An 18171-nucleotide genomic window follows, 5' to 3' on the forward strand; every position below is an offset into this window, starting at 1 on the left:
TTCTGTCTGAAAGCAATTGGACTCATGGGTCATAATTCTGTGGGTTTATAATTTCATGCCGGATAATTTGTTTCCTTTCTAGTATTGGTCACTTTACACACCACATTTACATCAAAGGGTTAAATAACAATATCTGATTTAGAGTGGGAACATTTGTGCTCCGAGTCAAGGTTTACAAAACCTTTCCTCTGTGACAAATGTTGGGGGCAATTGTGACGATCCGATAATCTCGTTTCGTACAAACCTATGCATGCATAAATATAATCGTTATTTTCATTCCAAGTAGAAACATCATTCAAAACATCGGTAGCAAAAGTTCTAGGAAACAGGTCGGAACTCGACTTGGCGTCAGGCGATGGTGCGCAGCCAATCACGATCGAGATGAGCGCGTCGTCGCTGGAGGGTGCGCTTCGGATGCCCATATATGGTAATACAAGCGAGCAATGCCGTCGGGGCGCCGGGGGGACGCTAGCGTGGCAGGTTCGGGCGGGGCTGGCACCCGAGCGGGCTATATAAGCCAGTACACGGGGCGCAGGGGGATCATTCAGGAACGAGTCGCGGGTCGAGGCAGCCACGGGGAGATCTCTCCAAAGATAAGAAGGAGTCATGTGAGTTCTTTAATATTTATCACTGTTTTTCTTTGTGATTTCATTATGATGTTCTATTGTGCTTTATTATATGACTATTTTGTGATACTTTGAAACATAACTGATTTATTAAGGGTTTTTATTATACACTTTGAATAATCTATAGATTTTAAATAATTCTCTGAAATTCTGGAGCATATTATATTATAATTTTATTACAATGCTTATCTGCATATTTTCTGTGTATGAGATCCAAGGGTCTTCCATTAATTTCTAATGAATGCTGAAGCAAGCTAGATTATTTTATATGAGAACTTATTACAATGTTAATTATATGGTTATCTGTACAAGCTTTTGCTTTAAATGGACTGAGGTTCTAAACAACTTGAGAAAAACAATGTTTAACTGCATGCTTTTGTGTTTGAGATCCAAGGGTCTTACATTAATTCCAAAGAATGCTGAAGCAAACCAAATTATTTTATATGAAAACTTATTACAATGTTAATTATATGGTTATCTGTACAAGCTTTTGCTTTAAATGGACTAAGGTTCTAAACAACTTCAGAAAAACAATGCTTAACTGCATGCTTTTGTGTTTGAGATCCAAGGGTCTTACATTAATTCCAAGGAGTTCTGAAGCAAACTAAATGATATTTTATTTCTTAATTATATGGTTATTCTGCACAAGCTTTTGCTTTTAAATGAACTAAGGTTCTTAATCAACTTCAGAAAAGCTGAAGCCAATTATATTTTATTTATTTTTCAGAAATAAAAGATTATTTTATTTCTGGATATTTGATAATATTGTGATATTATATTTTTATTATTTATTATATCTTTAGAATGAGCTGCTAATGGGGACTATATCTTTGGAGGTTTAATTGCTGAAGTATACGGGATAGCCGGGTTTTGAGAAGCTTAGGGACTAGGTTCTGTCGGGAATGCCAGTTTGAATTAAATATTTTTATTTTGGATTTGTTTTTGATAAATTAAAGAGACTCAGATCTTTTCTCTTGCTACTTGGCATTGAAGTTATGATGCTTGTTTGGGCAGGAGGTCCAGGCTTGAGTATATCAGCTAAGCGTAACGTGACAGTTGAGGCAAGTTTTGTATAGCAATGCGTACAAGCTTACCACATACAATGATGGCCATTAAATGGAATTGTCTTGTTCAAATATAGTGATTGTAATTTTCATTTGTCGATATGTTGGAGGAGAGTCTGGGGTTCTATGGTTTATAAAGTTCAAAATTTTTGAGAGAACCGGTTGATAGGTTCACATTCCAGAAAAGATGATTCTAAGAAAGGATCCAAGGCCTGGCATTTTAGATGATAGAATAGGCGACCTTACCTCATGCGCAAACCAGGAGGTATTTGCCTAAATAAAGCCCCGAACACAAAATAAAACAAAGGGTTCTTGGAATTCTTGAATTGCTGATAGTTTTCCTTTAATTATCTTTGAATAGTATTAATAGTGAAGTTGTATTCTCATTTTCGCTGATTCTCACTGACAATATAAAATAGAAATAATAGAAATAGAATTCCAATTTCGTATTCGATTCGAAGAAAGAATTGAATTGGCAAATAGCTTTACGTTGATGGTCAGAGCTTAGTATGTATTACCGACTATGTATTGTAATTCATACTAGGACGCGTTGGGGATAAAACACCTTTAAAAATAAAATTCCTAAAAATTTGACTAATAAATTGAATTTTTCACCTTAATTATTGTATTTTATTTCTTTCTACTTCACAAAGTGTATATTTGACTATGAGAATTGAAAGAATATGTTGGTTGTAATTGCTCTATAAAATAAATTATGTATCGGTACTCATCTATAGGGAATATCAGAATAGCGGAAACTATTATTACCTAGGAGGTAGAATTTCTAAATGTTAGGGGAATATCTAGTGTGTTGAAACTTCCTACACTTGAGAAAAGGATTTGTGGTTACTTCGTACAGCTTAGGCTTCCTACCTTTACTAAACGATCACATTTTATTATTTTTCTTATGGCCAAACGTTTTAAATGCAGAACAAAAACAAACAAAATAAATTGGGATTAAATTCAGGGGTAGTTATTGAGCTTAATGGGTCTTGGGTTGTTAAATATATGGGGTGCTTATGGTAGAGTATAGAGTAGGTTAGGTAGGTCACCTTTTGACCGTTACAAATGGTCCTATAAATAGTCTATATTGGTACTGTAGAGCCGATTTGGCGCAATTATGCAGCCATTTAGTGATATAATAGGCCTATAACAGTATCATCCGTGACGTTTAAGGTCTATAATGGTGATGTAATGATGACTATTGTGCTAATTTGTTGACATAGAGGACACAGTAACGCTATTATAGTATCAATTTATGCGATAGTAGCATTTGAGATTCCGTTATACAGGTTATTTTGTTCTATAATAGCCCTTTTAATACGAAATTTCTAAAATAATTTAATGTGTGTAATATTTAACAAAAACTGTTCTAAACGAGGAACTTAACGAAAAGTGGCGTGTGAACTTGTGAAGTTTAGTGTCAATTAACATAATTTGGATTTCGTATACTTCCATCATTACTGCAAAAACGTATGCGATGGAAATTTTACCGTTAAAAGAATATTAGTTTAATGGAGTATTTTAAATGCGCCCTCGATTTATACATGTTTTGAATAAAATAAATAAATATAATTTAATACAATAAAATTATTGGCACCATAGTTTCTACTATGGATCCAAGAAGTAAAACATACGCTTTTATAGTTCGACTATATCACATCATACGCATTCACTGCCATAAGCCCGCCATCGTGGATTCAATTAGGGTTGCATGAGAATTTAACTATGATTCAGTTTAACTTATAAGTTCTTTATATAGAAAACAATACTTGTTTTCAATGTTTTACTATAGAAAGATCTTTTAAACAGTATTAATAAATGTTGTTTTCTTTTTAGTATGACAAATCTAAACTACAATTGGTCGCTATGTGTATTTTTAAAGTTAATTTCTAGAAAAACACTACGGAACCAGATACCGCATCTTTGGCCTGATTGATTGAATTACGATGTATAAACACTATAAAGCAGCCTTTTAGGGTCAAAATTGTCATTTAAAAGTAATCGTTTTCTACTCTTATATATCTGATTTGGTTTATAAAACATAATATAGTAAACTCAGCTATAACGCTATTGTGTTTTAAATGAGATACCGAAACCATTATTCAACAGGTCTGTGATATTTAAAGAGTCATTGTGGCGTATACGGTGATGAGATATAAAAGGCATTAGAAAACGACTATAACCTTTTCAAAGCTATATAAACGTATCCTGAAAACTTCATTATACAGCAAAATAGCTCTATAATGGTATTCATATCACTACTATACAGTGTTAAATACTATAGCAGTGTTTTCCAAAGCCACTATATCCCAAAATAGTGGTATAGTTAGGTTTTAAATCTGTTAAAACACAACTACTAAAAATACTATAAGCGGCTTGTTGGTAACCTTAATAGCGCAAATTGATAGCATAACAGTGATTCCTAACACTATTATACAATAATATTGTTCTTATTTGATCCTGTTATAGACCAGGCCTATAGCGGCTCTATAAAATGGTGATATAAACGTTTACATCACTTCCTAATAACACCTTTTAGCTGTATAACACAACAACTATAGCGGCTTGTCGCGAACCTTAATAGCGCAAATTGATTGCATAACAGTGATTTCTAACACCATTATACAGTAATATTGTTCTATAATAGTCATATTTGATCCTGTTATAGACCAGGCCTATAGCGGCTCTATAAAATGGTGATATAAACGTTTACATCACTTCCTAATAACACCTTTTAGCTGTATAACGCAACAACTATAGCGGCTTGTCGGGAACCTTAATAGCGCAAATTGATTGCATAGCAGTGATTCCTAACACTATTATACAATAATATAGACCTATAGTAGTCATATTTGATCCTGTTATAGACCAGGCCTATAGCGGCTCTATAAAATGGTGATATAAACGTTTACATCACTTCCTAATAACACCTTTCAGCGGTACAAGCTTATAGAGCTAAAAGGTGTTACTGGAGGCTTTTATACGACAGGCGGTCACGCCGAAAACCTTTATACGACATCTATAGTGGGTGCGCCAAAGTTCATATAAAATTGTTATATGGATTATTGGTAGTCCGAAAATGTTTCTCATACAATTTTACATTATAACGATCATTATTTATAACAATTTTATGTTAATAACTATTGTAACTTCGAATGACTTATGTTCATAATGTCATTCATCATAAATACGTTTTATACTAATGTTTATGTTTATATACTTATTGATCATAACGATTGCGATGAATATAATTTATAGTTATATTATTGTTAACAGAACAGACATCACATGTGACAGTTCAGTTAGGTGCGACGACGAGCGTAGCGAGGAGGAGCGTGTTAGGTTGACCGTGAGCGAACCAGAAACGAATTTTTAATGTAAATTGTATATGTCACTGTAAAAGCTTCAAGCGCGCTTCTATAAATGGCACAAGTTTTTCATAGAACTTCCCCAAAACTCTTTAAATAATTTTATGATGAATGATTTTCTTAAACACAAAATTATGAATGTGATTAAATATTTATATAGAATTTATGATTAAAAATTTTCGACTAAATGATTATTATGAACAGTGATAGTAGTACTATTGATAATAATGAAACAAAATTATGATAAGTAAAATTATGAGAAATGATCATTCGGAGCACAAATCGGTATAAACAATAATTTTATAACAAATATTTTTATATGAGCCAATATGCACCCATCTATAGTAGCTTTTAGCGTCGAAAACCAAAATTATAGCACTAAAATGTTACTTGCTGTTTGTTTGGTAAAGCCTAATACTATCTAGCCGAAGTCACATAGAAGGCATTATTACAGTCCGAATTCAAAGCAAGTGTTAATTAAAATCACACATGGACGTGGCGCTTGTTTAGCTAAGTACAAACTAAAGTATAAGTATCCCATAAATAAAAATAAAAAAAGTAACTGACCGGTCAAGTGACTTATTGCACCCTTTCAATACGGATGCACCTACCTGGCGTTTTGCAAAGCTGTGACCTCATTGGCTAATGAATTTGAATTTGTCTGTCCACCGTGTTTAAGTTAAGTAAGTTATTTGAATACTTAGTGGGCCGAAAACATCTGGGGAATACAACTTTTTAATTGAATGTGGTAAATTACACATGATATATGGAATATTTGGAATCTCTGTTAACATTTTAATATTAGTTAGTCAAATATATATATTTATTTTAGTAGAAAAATATATTTCAGTCATGTAAATTAAGAATAATCTTTAATTTCATAGATTATTTTTTATACCCGCTCATTTGGGTAGATACGGGTAAATACCGGGTAGATTGGGTAGATATGGGTATTTTCCCGGTATTTACCCGTCAGCGCCCATCTCTACACCAGACCCTTTAGCACAACTTGCCTTGTCGCGCGCGAGTTCATATATCAAGTGCGACTTCAAGTATGGACTCGCGTGCTACAAGACAAGTTGTGCTAGAGGGGTAAAGTAAACGACGCAACGGAGCCACGCTGTTACGTCATCGCCTAAATAAATCTTTTAATTTTATTGTTTGTATTTTTTGTAATGTTTCATGACGCATTGGACTTATCTGTAACGTCATTGAAATATGTTTTTAAAATAAATAAAAAATATCAAAATCAACAAAGGCTCAGATCTGCAAAAATTACAACGTCGAAATTGCTCATACGAAAACTACAGGTGCGTTCCATAATTGCTTGGAACTCGGAATAAATTATATTTTTCTCAGAATCCCAAGATGAATTAATGTCTCGCTGATGTAAGCCTATATAAATATACATTTCATTAACTCTCAATGTATTTCTGAAGCACATTTAAAAATAATTTTAGTATTTTTGATACAGTGAATGGTTTTTAAGGTTTCATGGCAATATGAGAAAATGGAGTCCTTATTTATTAAACCACACATCAGTTTGGAACACACCTAGATTTTTCATTAGCTGGGCAATTCCACGTAACTGTAATGTAAAATGTAAGTGACCACTTCATTGCATGTTTTTTTATTTATGATGCAAATTGAAGTCTTAATTTATCTCTAGATAAGCCTACTTTTAATCCTTAGATATATTAATATTTAAATTAGCACCATGAATAAAAAAACATGCAAATAATTGGTCACTTACATTACTCTGTTACATGGAATTACCCAGCTGTTGTTGCTACAAAGGGGGCACTTCATACAATATACCTATCCTCTAAGAATTATAAATAATTATGTAAGAAGCGTTCACTCGTTCAGCTACTCAAAAATAATATTTTTAAAAGTAGCTGGACAAAATTATGATCTATTTGAGAAAAAAAGACTACACTGAGCTCATATAACCCGGCAACCTTCAAATCAAGAGTGAACAGGCATCTTCTGGGCGAGCTCACTCCATCGTAGGTCACGTCTTTGCCTTTGGCTAGTCTAAGAGTAAGCCCATATATAATAAAAAAACCGGCCAAGAGCGTGTCGGGCCACACTCAGGTGTAGGGTTCCGTAGTTTTCCTTATTTTTCTCAAAAACTACTAAACCTATTAAGTTCAAAATAATTTTCCTAGAAAGTCTTTATAAAGTTCTACTTTTGTGATTTTTAACCGCCGCCTCAAATCTCAAAGGAAGGGGTTCTCAATTCGTCTGTATTTTTTTTTTAATGTTTGTTCCTCGATATCTCCGTCGTTACTGGACCGATTTTGAATTTTTTTTTTGATTGATAGTATATGCATACAGATTGGTCCCATTTTTCTCAGAACCCAGTTCTGATGATGAGATCCTGGAGAAATCGAGGGAACTCTTCAAATCTGAAAGGCATACATATACACAGAACAGCATGCATTTACGTACGGAACAGTGACATTTGGTGCAGTGGAACTGCTGATGATGGTCAGAACGGAACTCCTCAAATCTGAACAGCACGCTTATAGTAACTTTGGTATTTTTATAAGAACAGCATGCCCTTTCGTCCAGAACAGTGACATTTGCTGCAGTGGAACTCCTGATGATGGTCAGAACGGAACTCCTCAAATCTGAACGGCACGCTTATAGTGACTTTGGTATTTTTATAAGAACAGCATGCACTTACGTCCAGAATAGTGACATTTGGTGCAGTGGAAGTACTGATGATGGTCAGAACCGAACTCCTCAAATCTGAACGGTACACTTATAGTGACTTTGGTATTTTTATAAGAACAGCATGCATTTAAGTTCAGAACAGTAACATTTATTTAGTTATGTTTGTTAAGCATATTGAGTTTTCTAGTCAAATTTTGTCAAGCTTCGATCTCTTATAATCGGATTCATGAGGAATTCAGGAAACTCCTTAAACCTTAACGGTATACGTATATTGATTTTTTTTGCCATCAAATAATTAAAGCACTAAAAGCAGTTTAAAAAAATACCTATACATTTCTACATAATACAACATTCGCAAGTAGCTTTCACCAGATCCCCAAAGGCGGCGGTTTTTTTTTCTTAAAAATTATTTTCATAATTTTTAAATATATGGTTCAAAAGTTAGAGGGGGGGACGCACTTTTTTTTCCTTTAGGAGCGATTATTTCCGAAACTATTAATATTATCAAAAAACGATCATAGTAAACCCTTATTCATTTTTAAATACCTATCCAACAATATATCACACGTTGGGGTTGGAATGAAAAAAAATATCAGCCCCCACTTTACATGTAGGGGGGGTACCCTAATAAAACATTTTTTCCATTTTTTATTTTTGCACTTTGTTGGCGTGATTGGATGGCGAAACTATAAGGGTTCCTAGTTGACTACGGAACCCTAAAAAAAAACAAAAAAAAGTGATTTACACTTTCACGATCATTACACATAATATATCCATATTTGTTGGACGTCGGTTTAATATGTAACAAAGACATTTATGTAACTCCGTATGTATTGGCACAGTATTGGCTACGTGCACGACAATTACGCCCACTACCATGTGAACCTGAAGTGGAAAATGTCAAAAAGTGACATGTAAACAAACATTATATTTTAACAATTTTTCGTTAATTTTAAATAAATCGAATAACAAGAGCTACTATTTCAAGTGTAATTTAGGTAGATAGATTATAAAGACATGGATATAATACCAAAAATCAGTTTCCAAAGCATTACTCACGGTATAAGTGATATGGTATTCGCTAAACCTCCGTCCCGTTAATGCCATATAAAACAAATCTAAACGTAAGTACCTAGTCATGTCCGCGGCCGCAGAAATATCCAACACGGGGCTATTCCCAGGCTAGGCCTGAATCTTTAAGCATAATCTTTTACGGTAGGACAAATACTAACAGACTATTGAACAATATTAGGTAAACAAAGCTTAAATATAATTTATTATAATGTTTTGTTTTGACATGTCACTTACGTTTTCTCTTCACCGTAGCTATCCATTTAGTTCTTTGATCCTATTTCCAGTATGCTCTAAGAAACGCATAGAACGTGCAACGACTATTTATGCCATTATTTGTACAATTAACAACAAAACAACATTGATGCCCCATATCAAACATTACACATTGTATTAATATTGTATGAGTTTTGATAGATGACAACCACAATCAGTGTCGATTTTGACCACCGCAAGCACTGCGATCGCTTTGCTTACCCCCTCCATGAACTTCGCACGTAGCCAATAGATAAAGTCTAAGAAAAAAACGTACCTCAAAACCATACAGAAAAAGGTACGGTGACCTAGATCTCGATACACCTTTGGGGGACGTTCGGCTAGATGTCGCTAATATTCATATTTGACATTTTAACACATATCAAGCTAAGAAAATGGACCAAATTGTCAAAACTGAGGTTCAAAAGTTTTAAGCTTGTGTCGAGAGATGGCAGTCTATGCACTGTGATTACACATTTTACTTTGACAGTAACTCTCTATAATACTCAATCCTCTTTGATATGTAACTAGTTAATACGCGATTAAGTTCCGATTTAAAAATATTTAAAAAGACTACAGTTTCAAATATACCACGTTTCCAAAATACACCCTGTATTATTGCGCACATCCCGCTATTGATAAAACTAGATAATTTGACTACAGTAGGCCTAGCACATGATGGCCGCGGGAGTATGTCGCCGCGAGATAGATGACACGTCTTTGTCTAATTGTATTAATGACATAAGGACAGGTAGTCTATCTCGCGGCGACATACTCCCGCGGCCATCATGTGCTAGGCCTGCTGGTCTAGCTTACTCGATAGACTGAGTGACTCTACCTGCTAAGCCGATACCGATGGTCTTACGCCGTGGCTTGCGTGGGCGACGGTCGAGCGATGGTCGCGCGACGGCGATGCGACGCATACGAAATCAAACCTTATCGATATGGAAGTATGAGACGCGACAGCCACGGTCGCGCGACGGTCGCGCGACCGTCGCCCACGTAAGACACGGCGTTAGGTTCGAAACACATTTGGGGTACCTATACCTAAGTATTAACGCCGTGTCTTGCGTGGGCGACGGTCGCGCGACCGTCGCCGTCGCGTCTCATACTTCCATATCGATAAGGTTTGATTTCGTATGCGTCGCATCGCCGTCGCGCGACCATCGCCCACCCAAGCCACGGCCAAATTTGTGTGATGAGCACAGATATTTTTTCCCGAGTCATGAAAATTATCAATGAAAATATTAAAGTCATCAACATCTTCCTTGCGTTATCCCGGCATTTGCCACGGCTCATGGGAGCCTAGGGTCCGCTGTGACAATTAATCCCAAGATTTGGCGTAGGCACTAGTTTTACGAAAGCGACTGCCGTCTGACCTTTCAACCCGAAGGGTAACTAGGCCTTATTGGAATTAGTCCGGTTTCCTCACGATGTTTTCCTTCACCGAAAAGCGACTGGCAAATATCAAATGATATTTCGCACATAAGTTCCGAAAACATTGGTACGAGCTGGGGTTCGAACCCGCGACCTCCGGATCGAAAGTAGCACGCTCTTATTGCTAGGCCACCAGCGTCACCATGTATTTATGTATTAAAGTATTTGCAAGTGTATTATTTGTATATTTGTCTTGCTGCTCACAACATCTTCTTGAGTATACTTAGTCAATTTGTGTAAGGATAACAATATCCTACAATATTTTGTTTATTCATTTTGTTTGCTTGCTAAGTAGGCAAATTCTCTGAGATGTCTGAGATATTGTATTTTACCTAGCAGCTTTGTTTACCACAAATTATATCATCTCAAGATAAACCTCTCCAGCATCACGACTTGGGATAACGAGCATAATTCGAATATCAGAATTTGCATTTCGGTCCATTGCAGTCAATTTCCGGTGTAGCTGTTTCCTGTTTGCGGTTACTTCCGGTCTCGGAGGAGGCCGTTTACGTCTGCATCACACTACACAGATTTTTTTTTATATTATGATAATTTTATGTTATTATATTTATAATATTTGAACCTAGAGAAAAATCTGTGTAAAATTGTAATATAAGTACAATATTTGAACCGTCCAGTGATATTATCAAACGTCCAGCGCTTGGCCCACTAATTAAGGATAGGGGGCGATTTTTGAATCTAGCATACGAGATTTTGTCACTAAAATACCTGTTGAAAACGGTGGCTTGCTTATTATTTTCAGTGACAATTTTCTAAATTCGAACGCGTGAGACTCAAAAATCGGCCCCCGCTGCTGAAAACGCCCGGTTCAACAAGTACCGCAAATATACGTTTTTATAAAACCGCTATTTATTTGCGGCGCTTGCTTTTGAAACATTTGGACCATGGTCATCAGAAACTTTTTCCACTAAACTTGTCTGGGTGTCTGGTGACCTACGCACGGCCAATTTTCTTGCACAACGGCTGAACCTAGTCATATAGCGAGAAAACGCGGCAAGCGTCCTAGGGACGATGCCCCGGGCAAACTAGAATACATCGATGTTAATAAATGTAAGTAGGTAATAGTATTAGTAAATTCTTTGAGTAAATAATAAACTTCGTTGTTACACCCTACTGAGGTAAATATTACATGAATAGGGAATAAACATGAACGATAAACATGTTTAGATTAGATAAGTATATAGAAGTATGAAGTGCATGTTAATTTTAAGTATATATTGCTGTGCCCTTGCAGGGCGTCACATGCAAACCCACCTTTTGTAAGTTCCACCTAATATTAATTATGTAATTTGATATGCAATAAAAATTTGAAAAATATCATGCAACATTGAAGAGGGCCTACCGCGAACCATATTTGGCGTATTGCCCCTTTGTCGCCCGTCAGATCACGGCTTGCTCGCTTCCAGATCCCGAGTTTTGACTTCTGGGGGAAATTCTGTCAGAAACTAAGTTTTTGCAGGTTAGGGGCCGTCCACACTCAAGAGACGCATGTCCGCCATGCGCGCGGCGCGCGCCAAGCGACGTTCCTTGCGCGTCCTTCCTATGCAAAATGTACTGAGGAGACTTTTTTAAATTTCATTCAGGCGGCGTGGCGCTGACGTCTGTTCCGCGTCGGCGGACATGCGTCTCTTGAGTGTGGACGGTCCCTTAAATTTTAGATATATTATAATAACTGTGGCAATTGAGCATTTGGGATCAGGCCAAAAAATCTTTTTTTACTGATCGCACGGAGATTTCTCTATTCACATTTTTTTATTGGACTATAACTTTTATTATTTAGTACAAATGGTGTTTTCTTACGCACTAGTGCGAGAACTGGTTCATTATTATGTCAGATCGAAACTTCGGAGGGCCATCTTTACTGAAAAACGCCTCTCTTCGGTCGTGTTTAATTTATCGCCACTCGTTTCGAACTTCCTTTTTTACGCACTTGTATCGTAATGTAAATACTATTTCATGGTAGGTTGCTCTGACCTACTGAAATTAAATTGTTTATTGTGTCAAGAAATATAGTTTACTGTTTAAATAAGCCAGTGGCTGCGTCGTCGACCTGAACGTCTCTAGAGGGCCTTGATGCATCCTGAAGTATTTCTCTATGTTGGTCTGTCTCTCTGCTTTTAGCTGTTTAGTGCTTAAATTCATGAAATGACTGGGAGTTGTTGGACTTAATTAAATTCCACTTTTATAAAGAACTAACAAACCCCCCGTTTAAGGGAAGTGAGGGGGGGGGGTGTCATAAAGATAATAAAAGTAGCCTATGTCACTTTCCATCCCTACAACTATCTCCATTGCAAAAATCACGTCAATTCAATAGACGGACAAACAGACACACACTTTCGCATTTATAATATTAATTATGGACTAGCGACTCTCCCCGGATTTTCAAGGGTAGAACCTTAACCAATTATGTATTTTCTTTAAGAAAATGCTTGTTTTGTAGTCGGTTCCTCTGTCATGCATTTTCTGGGTTGGGTTTTAATTATTGTCAAAACATTTGCAAAACTTTACAATCTGCCGGATCGTACGATTCACCATAGAAATAGGTACTTAAAATGAAATCAACGTTTCTGTTAAGTTTCCCTAGCTGTGAAATGACGTCTCGGGAAAATGTTACGTCAACGTGCCAGGCCCCGTAGCCGAATGGCATTTCTCCGACGCCAAACGAAAGCGATACGCCGCTGGCTCTGTCGCGCCAATACGCAAGCGCGATAGAGATAGATATCTACTAGCGCTTCATTTCGTGAGCGTTTCGTGAGCGATTGTGCCATTCGGCTAGCCACCCAGGTAGCCTTGGCAAGGTACCAATTTTATTGTTCGCTTCATGGCAAACTATTAGACGTCTTTCTCAATCACTCTTCAGTAATAGAGCGACGGAGACATTGATAATGTTATAGTTTTAAGTTTAGTTTTAATTATGGGTGCCCTGAAAATCAGTGCCGTGTCTCTTAAATACGGCACACCTCGGACACTGGCGATTAAATATATGAAAGAGGCGCGTTCCTAGCACACAGTCTAAGCTCGTGTAGGTGAACGCGTACTATGCTTGTATGAGTGACATATGACAGGTCGAGTGTTCGCGTTTTTGACAGGCGGTAACTTTGAGGTAACCGAGAGGGGGTGGGCGGCACTTTCAGCGGGGAGCGGGAGTGGCCATACTGTATGATAATACTCTTTATTATACTGTGGATACGGTCTATACGCTGAGTGGCATCCTATTTGGTATAACAGTACCTAATGATTCACATGCATCTATGTATCTTGTTATATGTTTTTATACCAAATTAATATTTTTTCTTTCTTTCTTTCAATAATATTGATAGCGATTGAGGTTTTGGTTATGGTCTAATTGTGTGTTGAGTCCCGTATTTTAAAAAGTCCTAGTTATTAAACGAGAAAGTTTCAATTTATTTGTTCACGTTGATCACTTTTCACTTTTATAAAAGTATTTCCGAAGAGAATAGCGTTGTTCTCCATAGCTGGTTACTTTATACTCTATTTCTAGTTACCATAATATCAAGTTTCCGCTGTACATTACTGTTTAAATAAGCTTGCAGCCGCTCCAGGGGTCCCAGGAGATCTCAGAGTAGTCAGAGTGCATCTTGAGTTATTTTCGTATTAAATGCTGTGAGGAATACCGGGAAATGCAACCACGATGCGGTACAGTGAATGGATTAAATAGTTGATATTGTCTTGAATTTAAAACACTTCGTTCTACAGGTAAGTAGAATTTAAGCAACGGTAATTCTGAATCGTCTAGTTCATATTCTGATTACCGCGACGCTGCTACTTTCAGTAGAATTTGAATTCTGATAAATTAGAATTACAACTGAAATTCCACTGAAATGAATCGCGGTAATTTGACTTCGCCCTTAATACGTCTTGAGAATGACCGGCAACATAATTTTATTTTTCAATACACCTACACAACGAATGGTAGTGAAGTCTCGCCGACAGGTATATATATAATAAATAATAAATATTATAGGACATTCTTACACAGATTGACTGAAGGCCCACGGTAAGCTCAAGAAGACTTGTGTTGTGGGTACTCAGACAACGATATATATAATATATAAATAATTATATACATAGAAAACATCCATGACTCAGGAACAAATATCTGTGCTCATCACACAAATAAATGCCCTTACCGGGATTCGAACCCGGGACCGCGGCGTAGCAGGCAGGGTCACTACTGACTGCGCCAGACCGGTCGTCATATATATATAGATAGGTGCGGCCAAATAGTTCATTGTTCACAAATTAAACAAAACCTCTATGATGTTTTAGGCTGGTTTTAGTCTCACGCGGACCGTCTGGCGGCTGCGAGGAGCGACTAATTTGTATGAAGTTGATGTTGTAATGCACACGGACTCATCCACTTTACCTACTCCACAGAGAACCTCCTATAGAGTAGCATTCTTGTATATTTTGTTCGCGATACGAGTCACCAGTGCCAGGGGTGCGAGGAGCGGGCGGGGAATGTGTTAAGCGCGCTGTGATTGGCCGTTTCAAGGACGGCGGGCAGTCGCGCCAGATGAAAGGGACTGTCCCTCTACTGACGCGTAAGTGGCCAATGTAAGTTGACCTATGCCGGCTCTGAATAAATTATAAATATGACTTTTATGTGGAATGTAATGACGTCTGTTTTTAAATTTGAGCTTCTTGTTACCTTTCCACACCATTTCACACTACAGGTGGACATCTTTAAGACATCAAAATACCCTTTTTCAATTTTTTACTGCGAAAAACACGCGCTGCTTTCGGGTCTGTTACTTGGTCGCTACTGATCGGGCACGGTGAGCGCCCGCGCTTATATCAGTGCAAATACTAGGAAGGCTGGCGACCGCGAGTCGTCTTGTAATGGATGTCTATAGGGGTTGGTCTGTGACCTACTCTAAAACGCTCCCTGAACTTCATACATATTGGTCCGGTGCGGATCGCTCTCGCGCGGTCGGACCGAATGACACAAAACCAGCCTTTATTAAGGCAAATCTTCTTTAAATAAGATCTTTCTGATCTTTCTGAGAAAATCTTTCTTGAAATAAAAATATTTGAAGATATTTTTGAGAATATGAGCCACTCCGATATATTCCCGGCGTATCGGAATATCTTCCGATACGTCCCGCGGCGTCATATTTGTATACGAACATTGCTCATTACGCCGTAAGCGCCATCGACAATAAGGTCCCTTTAATCAGATAACGTCACATATATTCGATAGTTTACTGTGACTAACAGGCGGTCTAGCACATCTGGCACTCTCGCCCGCGAGTCCATATTAGCACAGAATATATAATAGTACAAGTACAGAAGGCTCACTCCTTTGATGTTCACAAAATGCCGCCATTCTAAATTCTTACCTATATTAACAAACGGACCGCACGTGAGCAGCCGACATTGAATTCTATTGCGCCGCGCGAAGGTAGTCACCATTGAATGGGCCGCGAACTCGCGGCCGCCGGCATGTACTTGTAGTGCGGCGATAGAATCGCGGAGTGAGCCGCCCCTGATATTAGGGACTTGAAGACACGCTTGATGTAGCGCGGACTCGCGCGCGAAAACGCAAGTTGTGCTAAACCAGAGATTATGGATATAGTAGATATGTCCACCCCATACAAAAAAATGCGACCGCCTAAAAGCACGGCAAATGTAGATGGCGTTACTACAAATTTCTTGTTGCCTTGAGATCACTGTTAGATGGCGTTAAGTGTCACTTTTGAGACATAAATCTTTAAAAGAATATAATGAATTTTAGGACTCGTAACGCCATGCATGTACTAGATTGAAAGTTAGTTAATATTTCGCCACCCTTTCTATCGCTTAAATAGCTCAGTTATAGTAGCGTAAGACGATGGACGCGGCCCTGACGTCGTGGGTTCGATCCTCGGTAGTGAAAATCTTTTTTTTTTTTTTTAATATTTTATACCCTTTTCAACCATCTCCTTTTAAATAGTGATTTTTTTAAATATTAGATTCACAACCCATTTCATTGAAATTTTGTTAGACACATGTAATGCAATAAGTTTAAAAATTGTCTTTCAGTATTAGTATTGATGGAAGGTAACCTAAGGTTCAACATCGTACCCATCGTACCTACTAACAGCAATACTCTGTCTTAACTAACCATAGACGTTATGCTCTTGTAATAAGGATTACAAATGTACAGTGACAGTTGTCCAGTTGCATGTACCACATTGAAAGTTAGTCTAGATATATTAATATCGACAATTACAAACCGTCAGCAGATGTTGCTTTATAATATAATTAATAAATAAAGATTTTTTTTGAGTGTAGGTGGATATTGTCGATTTTGGTTTCGCTCAAGAACCTTTGCGAATACGTTACAGACTAAGGTGTAAATTATCTACGCATTTTGTTATGAAAAACGATACAATATACGGCTTAAACAAAACGCGGAATATAAATACATAACAAAAATTGCCTTGTGTTGCTTAATTCCGTGATTCAATATATGTATGTATTTACAAAAGCTTTGCCGCCATCCACGTCTTACTCAGCTTTAACATAAGACTGAAAATCATTTAAACATTAGTCTTTAGAGTCAAAATCTTTTTACTATTTTTACAATGAATGAATGACAAGTCTAGCTAGGAGGTTTTCCACGAACACCAGAGTTTGCGCTATGTGGCTATATATGTCACTCTATATGCCTGGATAGGAGTAAAAGAGAAAGATGTCCGCAATGTGTTAACCCAGGTGACAGCAGTAAGCCCTCAGTACTAGTACTGTCACTGGCTGTCATGGCCAACCTACTGCGTTTCGATACTGGTAAAATATCGAAGTATCATTAATTATGTTCTTTTTGTATCTAGGTTATTAATTATATACGAATATCAAAATATCAAAATGATGATAATTGATGAATATCAAGATGATTTTTAGTTTAAAGCAAGAAGATAAAAATATTTTCAGAAATATGTACCTACTCTTTTTATATAACAAAACGCATCCATCAGTCAAGCGCCGTGTATATATAGCCATCATCTTCTATTTCTGAATTGATTTTTAATAATAATTTACTAAGGTCTAAATCAGTATACGACCAAACTAGAGTTATGCGACGTTGCAGTCAGCAGTCTGGCAACGTTGCATTTTGAAGTAACAAAACATTTAATATTCATTCAATTTGTCGTGAAAAGTCTTCATGACTTACTACTCATATTATACCTATAAGTTACCTAATTTCGTCACTCTGATTAAGTAGAAGTTTGGTGTGGCGGTCAAAGATACTGCTTTTTAGCTGCGATAACTTGAGCAGCAGACGAGGTTCGAATCTCACCGGGGAGACCTTGCTTTTTTGTGAATCTTTTTTTATTTTTTTATTTAATACTTTGTGTTTGATTTATTTTTATTCATTATATTTGATGGGAAAATAAGTACTAATATTTCATATCTCAGGTTTGACATGTTTTTACACCCCGAACTACCAATATTCCATGTTTTATCAATCTGGACCAACACTTAGTATGGTAATGAAAAAACTTTTCAAAGAATTTGGTGAATAAAATTGGCCTATTAATATAATTATTGTTTTATTCCCCAATAATATACAATATCTATCATTTTGACAACTTTAGTCTCATTCTGATCATAGTGCCGTCTGACTCTGTCGTGCTGAAA

Source organism: Leguminivora glycinivorella, chromosome 4 (assembly GCF_023078275.1).
Source record: "Leguminivora glycinivorella isolate SPB_JAAS2020 chromosome 4, LegGlyc_1.1, whole genome shotgun sequence".
NCBI lineage: Eukaryota > Metazoa > Arthropoda > Insecta > Lepidoptera > Tortricidae > Leguminivora > Leguminivora glycinivorella.